The sequence below is a fragment of the Arachis hypogaea genome, chromosome 4 (assembly GCF_003086295.3).
Source record: "Arachis hypogaea cultivar Tifrunner chromosome 4, arahy.Tifrunner.gnm2.J5K5, whole genome shotgun sequence".
In the NCBI taxonomy this organism is placed as follows: domain Eukaryota; kingdom Viridiplantae; phylum Streptophyta; class Magnoliopsida; order Fabales; family Fabaceae; genus Arachis; species Arachis hypogaea.
In genome coordinates, this window is record NC_092039.1 from 43,901,381 (window position 1) to 43,909,059 (window position 7,679).

The window sequence follows — 7,679 nt, forward strand, 5'->3', positions numbered from 1 at the left end:
TTGAACGCCAGTTTGGGCCATCAAATCTTGGGCAAAGTATGGACTATCATATATTGCTGGAAAGCCCATGATGTCTACTTTCCAACGCCGTTGAGAGCGCGCCAATTGGGCTTCTGTAGCTCCAGAAAATCCGCTTTGAGTGCAGGGAGGTCAGAATCCAACAGCATCTGCAGTCCTTTTTAGTCTCTGAATCAGATTTTTGCTCAGGTCCCTCAATTTCAGCCAGAAAATACCTGAAATCACAGAAAAACACACAAACTCATAGTAAAGTCCAGAAAAGTGAATTTTAACTAAAAACTAATAAAAATATACTAAAAACTAACTAGATCATACTAAAAACATACTAAAAGCAATGCCAAAAAGCGTACAAATTATCCGCTCATCACAACACCAAACTTAAATTGTTGCTTGTCCTCAAGCAACTGAAAATTAAATAAGATAAAAAGAAGAGAATATGCAATGAATTCCAAAAACATCTATGAAGATCAGTATTAATTAGATGAGCGGGGCTTTTAGCTTTTTGCCTCTGAATAGTTTTGGCATCTCACTCTATCCTTTGAAATTCAGAATGATTGGCTTCTTTAGGAACTCAGAATCCAGATAGTGTTATTGATTCTCCTAGTTGAGTATGATGATTCTTGAACATAGCTACTTATTGAGTCTTGGCCGTGGCCCAAAGCACTCTGTCTTCCAGTATTACCACCGGATACATACATGCCACAGACACATAATTGGGTGAACCTTTTCAGATTGTGACTCAGCTTTGCTAGAGTCCCCAATTAGAGGTATCCAGGGTTCTTAAGCACACTCTTGTTGCCTTGGATCACAACTTTATTTCTTTTTCTTTTCTTTTATCTTTTTTTTTCGTTTTCTCTTTTTTTTTTGAATTTTTTTTTGTATTCACTGCTTCTTCTTGCTTCAAGAATCATTTTAATGATTTTTCAGATCCTCAGTAACATGTCTCCTTTTTCATCATTCTTTCAAGAGCCAACATTCACGAACCACAAATTCAAAAGACATATGCACTGTTTAAGCATACATTCAGAGAACAAAAGTATTGCCACCACATCAAAATAATTAAACTGTTATAAAATTCAAAATTCATGCAATTCTACTCTTTTTCAATTAAGAACATTTTTTATTTAAGAGAGGTGATGGATTCATAGGACATTCATAACTTTTAGGCATAGACACTAAGACACTAATGATCACAAGACACAAACATAGATAAACATAAGCATTAAAATTCGAAAAACAGGAAAATAAAGAACAAGGAAATTAAAGAACGGGTCCACCTTAGTGATGGCGGCTCTTTCTTCCTCTTGAAGATCCTATGGAGTGCTTGAGCTCCTCAATATCTCTTCCTTGTCTTTGTTGCTCCTCTCTCATGATTCTTTGATCTTCTCTAATTTCATGGAGGATGATGGAGTGTTCTTGATGCTCCACCCTTAGTTGTCCCATGTTGGAACTCAATTCTCCTAGGGAGGTGTTTAGTTGCTCCCAATAGTTTTGTGGAGGAAAGTGCATCCCTTGAGGTATCTCAGGGATCTCATGATGAGTGGGGTCTCTTGTGTGCTCCATCCTCTTCTTAGTGATGGGCTTGTCCTCATCAATAGGGGTGTCTCCCTCTATGTCAACTCCAACTGAATAACAGAGGTGACAAATGAGATGAGGGAAGGCTAACCTTGCCAAGGTAGAGGACTTGTCCGCCACCTTATAAAGCTCTTGAGCTATGACCTCATGGACTTCTATTTCTTCTCCAATCATGATGCTATGAATCATGATAGCCCGGTCTATGGTAACTTCAGACCGGTTGCTAGTGGGAATGATTGAGCGTTGGATAAACTCCAACCATCATCTAGCCACGGGTTTGAGGTCATGCCTTCTCAATTGAACCGGCTTCCCTCTTGAATCTCTCTTCCATTGGGCGCCCTCTTCACAAATAACTGTGAGGACTTGGTCCAACCTTTGATCAAAGTTGACCCTTCTAGTGTAAGGGTGTTCATCTCCTTGCATCATGGGCAAATTGAATGCCAACCTTACACTTTCCGGACTAAAATCCAAGTATTTCCCCCGAACCATAGTAAGATAATTCTTTGGATCCGGGTTCACACTTTGATCATGGTTCTTGGTGATCCATGCATTGGCATAGAACTCTTGAACCATCAAGATTCTGACTTGTTGAATGGGGTTGGTAAGGACTTCCCAACCTCTTCTTCGGATCTCATGTCGGATCTCCGGATATTCACTCTTTTTGAGTGAAAAAGGGACCTCGGGGATCACCTTCTTCAAGGCCACAACTTCATAGAAGTGGTCTTGATGCACCCTTGAGATGAATCTCTCCATCTCCCATGACTCGGAGGTGGAAGCTTTTGCCTTCCCTTTCCTCTTTCTAGAGGTTTCTCCGGCCTTGGATGCCATAAATGGTTATGGAAAAATAAAAAGCAATGCTTTTACCACACCAAACTTAAAAGGTTTGCTCGTCCTCGAGCAAATTAAGAAAGAAGAGAGTAGAAGAAGAAGAAATGAAGGAGAGAGGAATGGCTTTTGTTTTCGGCCAAGAAGGGGAGAAGTGGTGTGTAGGTTGTGTGAAAATGAAGGAGTGAAGGAGGGTTTATATAGGAGTGGGGGAAGGGTAGGGTTCGGTCATGTATGGGTGGGTTTGGGTGGGAAAGTGGTTTGAATTTGAATGGTGAGGTAGGTGGGGTTTTATGAAGGATGGATGTGAGTGGTGAAGAGAAAGATGGGATTTGATAGGTGAAGGGTTTTTGGGGAAGAGGTGTTGAGGTGATTGGTGAAGAAGAGAGAGGGTCGTGGGGTAGGTGGGGATCCTTTGGGGTCCACAGATCCTGAGGTGTCAAGGAAAAGTCATCCCTGCACCAAATGGCAAGCAAAATTGCGTTTTTAGCCATTTCTGGCGTCAAACGCTGGGCTGGTGCCCATTTCTGGCATTTAACGCCAGCTTCTTGCCCTTTTCTGGCGTTTAACGCCAGTCTGGTGCCCTTTTCTGGCGTTAAACGCCCAGAATGGTGCCAGATTGGGCGTTAAACGCCCATCTGCTAACCTTACTGGCGTTTAAACGCCAGTAGGTGCGTCCTCCAGGGTGTGCTGTTTTTCTTCCTGTTTTTCATTCTGTTTTTGCTCTTTTCATTGATTTTGTGACTTCTCATGATCATCAACCTAAAAAAATATAAAATAACAAAAGAAAATAGTTAATTATAAAACATTGGGTTGCCTCCCAACAAGCGCTTCTTTAATGTCATTAGCTTGACAGAGGACTCTCATGGAGCCTCAGAAATGCTCAGAGCTATGTTGGAACCTCCCAACACCAAACTTAGTGTTTGAATGTGGGGGTTCAACACCAAACTTAGAAGTTGGTTGTGGCCTCCCAACACCAAACTTAGAGTTTGACTGTGGGGGCTCTGTTTGGCTCTGTTTTGAGAGAAGCTCTTCATGCTTCCTCTCCATGATGACAGAGGGATATCCTTGAGCCTTAAACACCAAGGATTCTTCATTTCACTTGAATGATCAACTCTCCTCTATCAACATCAATCACAGCCCTTGCTGTGGCTAGGAAGGGTCTGCCAAGGATGATGGATTCATCCATGCACTTCCCAGTCTCTAGGACTATGAAATCAGTAGGGATGTAATGGTCTTCAATTTTAACCAGAACATCCTCTACAAGTCCATAGGCTTGTTTTCTTGAATTGTCTGCCATCTCTAGTGAGATTTTTGCAGCTTGCACCTCAGAGATCCCTAACTTCTCCATTACAGAGAGAGGCATGAGGTTTACACTTGACCCTAAGTCACACAAGGCCTTCTTGAAGGTCATGGTGCCTATGGTACAAGGTATTGAAAACTTCCCAGGATCCTGTCTCTTTTGAGGCAGTTTCTGCCTAGACAAGTCATCCAGTTCCTTGGTGAGCAATAGGGGTTCATCCTCCCAAGTCTCATTTCCAAATAACTTGTCATTTAGCTTTATGACTGCTCCAAGGTATTTAGCAACTTGCTCTTCAGTGACATACTCATCCTCTTCAGAGGAAGAATACTCATCAAAGCTCATGAATGGCAGAAGTAAGTCCAATGGAATCTCTATGGTCTCATTTTGAGCCTCAGATTCCCATGGTTCCTCATTGGGGAAGTCATTGGAGGCCAGTGGGCGTCCATTGAGGTCTTCCTCAGTGGCGTTCACTGCCTCTCCTTCCTCCCAAAATTTGGCCATGTTGATGGCCTTGCACTCTCCTTTTGGATTTTCTTCTGTATTGCTTGGGAGAGTACTAGGAGGGAGTTCAGTAATTCTCTTGCTCAGCTCACCCACTTGTGCCTCCAAGTTTCTAATGGAGGACCTTGTTTCAGTCATGAAACTTTGAGTGGTTTTGATTAGATCAGAGACCATGGTTGCTAAGTCAGAGGTATTCTGCTTAGAACTCTCTGTCTGTTGCTGAGAAGATGATGGAAAAGGCTTGCTATTGCTAAACCTGTTTCTTCCACCTTTATTATTGTTGAAACCTTGTTGAGGTCTCTATTGATCCTTCCATGAGAAATTTGGATGATTTCTCCATGAAGGATTATAGGTGTTTCCATAGGATTCTCCCATGTAATTCACCTCTTCCATTGAAGGGTTCTCAAGATCATAGGCTTCTTCCTCAGATGAAGCCTCCTTAGTACTGCTTGGTGCATTTTGCATTCCAGACAGACTTTGAGAAATCATATTAACTTGTTGAGTCAATATTTTGTTCTGAGCCAATATGGCATTCAGAGTGTCAATCTCAAGAACTCCTTTCTTCTGACTAGTCTCATTGTTCACAGGATTTCTTTCAGAAGTGTACATGAATTGGTTATTTGCAACCATTTCAATCAGCTCTTGAGCTTCTGTAGGCATCTTCTTCAGATGAAGAGAGCCTCCAGCTGAGCTATCCAAAGACATTTTGGATAGTTCAGAAAGACCATCATAGAAAATACCTATGATGCTCCATTCAGAAAGCATATCAGAAGGACACTTTCTGATTAATTGTTTGTATCTTTCCCAAGCTTCATAGAGGGATTCTCCTTCCTTCTGTCTGAAGGTTTGGACTTCCACTCTAAGCTTACTCAATTTTTGAGGTGGAAAGAACTTTGCCAAGAAGGCATTGACTAGCTTTTCCCAAGAGTCTAGGCTTTCTTTAGGTTGAGAGTCCAACCATGTCCTAGCTCTGTCTCTTACAGCAAAAGGGAATAGCATGAGTCTGTAGACCTCAGGGTCAACCCCATTAGTCTTGACAGTGTCACAGATTTGCAAGAACTCAGCTAAAAACTGATGAGGATCTTCCAATGGAAGTCCATGGAACTTGCAATTCTGTTGCATTAGAGAAACTAATTGAGGCTTAAGCTCAAAGTTGTTTGCTCCAATGGCAGGGATAGAGATGCTTCTCCCATAAAAGTCGGGAGTAGGTGCAGTAAAGTCACCCAGCACCTTCCTTGCATTGTTGGCATTGTTGTTGTTTTCGGCTGCCATTTGTTCTTCTTCTTTGAAGATTTCTGTTAGGTCCTCTACAAAGAGTTGTGCTTTGGCTTCTCTTAGCTTTCTCTTCAAGGTCCTTTCAGGTTCAGGATCAGCCTCAACAAGAATGCTTTTGTCCTTGCTCCTGCTCATAAGAAAGAGAAGGGAACAAGAAAATGTGGAATCCTCTATGTCACAGTATAGAGATTCCTTTAGGTGTCAGAGGAAAAGAAAAGTAGAAGACAGAAGTAGAAAATTCGAACTTATCAAAGGAGATGGAGTTCGAATTTTGCATTAAGGAATAGTGTTAGTCCATAAATAGAAGGATGTGAGAAGAAGGGAAGTAATTTTCGAAAATTGAGTGAAAGATTTTGAAAATATTTTTGAAAAACACGAATTGATTTTCGAAAATGAAAGTGGAAAAGAAATCAAGTGTTTTTTTGAAAAAGATTTTGAAATTATAAATCAAAAAGATTTGATTGAAAACTATTTTGAAAAAGATGTGGTTAAGAAGATATGATTAGTTTTAAAAAGATGTGATTGAGAAGATATGATTTGAAAAACATTTTAAAAAGATTTGATTTTGAAAATTAATGACTTGGCTAACAAGAAAAGATATGATTCAAACATTAAACCTTTCTCAACAGAAAAGGCAACATACTTGAAATGTTGAATCAAATCATTAATTGATAGCAAGAATTTTTAAAAGTAGAAAGAAATTGATTTTGAAAACATATGATTGAAAAGATATGATTTGAAAAAGATTTGATTTTGAAAAAAAGTTTGAAAACTGAAAAAAATTGCATTGAAAAACAGAATCTTCCCTCTTGTGCCATCCTGGCGTTAAACGCCCAGAATGGTGCACATTCTGGCGTTTAACGCCCAAAACTATACCCTTTTGGGCGTTAAACACCCAACCAGGTACCCTGGCTGGCATTTAAACGCCAGTCTGTCCTTCTTCACTGGGCGTTTTGAACGCCTAGCTTTTTCTGTGCAATTCCTCTGCTGTATGTTCTGAATCTTCAATTCTCTGTATTATTGACTTGAGAAGACACATATTAAAAATATTTTTGGATTTTTAATAATCAAAATGCAACTAAAATCAAATAACAATGCATGCAAGACATCAAACTTAGCAGTTTGTATACTACTGACACTAATGAGAATGCATATGAGACACATAAACACTCAAGTCAAGAGAATTCAAAGATCAGAGTAAGAAATCATCAAGAATTATTTGAAGATCCTTAAGACACATGAATGAATGCATGCAATTGACACCAAACTTAAAATAAAACACTAGACTCAAACAAGAAACATACAATATTTTTGGATTTTATGATTTTGTAATTTTTTTGTGTGATTTTCGAAAATTAAGTGGAAAAAGAAAATAAAGGTATCAAAATTCTTAATGAGAATTCCAGGAATCAGTGCAATGCTAGTCTAAGACTCCGGTCCAGGAATTAGACATGGCTTCACAGCCAGCCAAGCTTTCAAAGAAAGCTTCGGTCCAAAACACTAGACATGGCCAAAGGCCAGCCAAGCCTTAGCAGATCACTGCTCCAACAGCAAGTTTGATAGAAATCAACAAGCTCTTGTGATGATAAGTTGAAACCTCGGTCCAATGAAATTAGACATGGCTTCTCAGCCAGCCAGACTTCAACAAATCATCATGAAACTCTAGAATTCATCTTCAAGAATTACGAAAAAAAAATACCTAATCTAAGCAACAAGATGAACCGTCAGTTGTCCAAACTCAACAATCCCCGGCAACGGTGCCAAAAACTTGGTAGCGCGAAATTGTGATCAATACTTTTCACAAATCAAATAATCCTCGGTAATGAATCCAAAAACTTGGTGTTCAATACCATGGCATAAACACAACTTCGCACAACTAACCAGCAAGTGTACTGGGTCGTCCAAGTAATAAACCTTACGCGAGTAAGGGTCGATCCCATAGAGATTGTTGGTATGAAGCAAGCTATGGTCACCTTGTAAATCTCAGTCAGGCAAACTCAAATGGGTATGGTGATAAACGCATAAAACATAAAGATAAAGATAGAGATACTTATGTAATTCATTGGTAGGAATTTCAGATAAGCGTATGAAGATGCCTTCCCTTCCGTCTCTCTGCTTTCCTACTGTCTTCATCCAATCCTTCTTCCTCCTTTCCATGGCAAGCTTAAGCAAGGGTTTCACC

The 7,679-nt window shown here is 40.0% G+C and overlaps 1 non-coding gene across 1 annotated transcript; it reads left to right on the top strand.

Moving 5' to 3' along the window:
* The first annotated feature begins 4,981 nt into the window (after positions 1-4,981).
* Positions 4,982-5,089, top strand: LOC112799316 (small nucleolar RNA R71). The gene has a single exon (XR_003200890.1). It is a non-coding gene; the product is annotated as a small nucleolar RNA R71 (small nucleolar RNA).
* Positions 5,090-7,679: the final 2,590 nt, after the last annotated feature.